The sequence below is a fragment of the Heterocephalus glaber genome, unplaced genomic scaffold (assembly GCF_053883595.1).
Source record: "Heterocephalus glaber isolate CG9 unplaced genomic scaffold, H.glaber_assembly_v1.0 deba00000594, whole genome shotgun sequence".
Taxonomy (NCBI): Eukaryota; Metazoa; Chordata; class Mammalia; order Rodentia; family Bathyergidae; genus Heterocephalus; species Heterocephalus glaber.
This window is the reverse complement of record NW_028258151.1, coordinates 34,194,256-34,194,467: the sequence shown is the minus strand read 5'-3', so window position 1 is coordinate 34,194,467 and position 212 is coordinate 34,194,256.

Sequence of the window (212 nt, the reverse complement as noted above, 5' to 3'; positions counted from 1 at the left end):
CCTTCCTGAAGGGCGGGGCGCGCCGAGAGGCCGGCGTGTGTGAGCGTGTGCGTGCGTGCGTGTTGCGTGAGGGGTGGGGCCTGCTCTTCCAGACGGCGTGGGGAGGGTAATTTTTCTCGCGAAGGACTTTTCGTCCGCCCTGGCTGTTTGACTTGACAAAACTTGATCGCTGGTGTCTGAACTCAGAAAATATAAACATTGTCCAAATTATG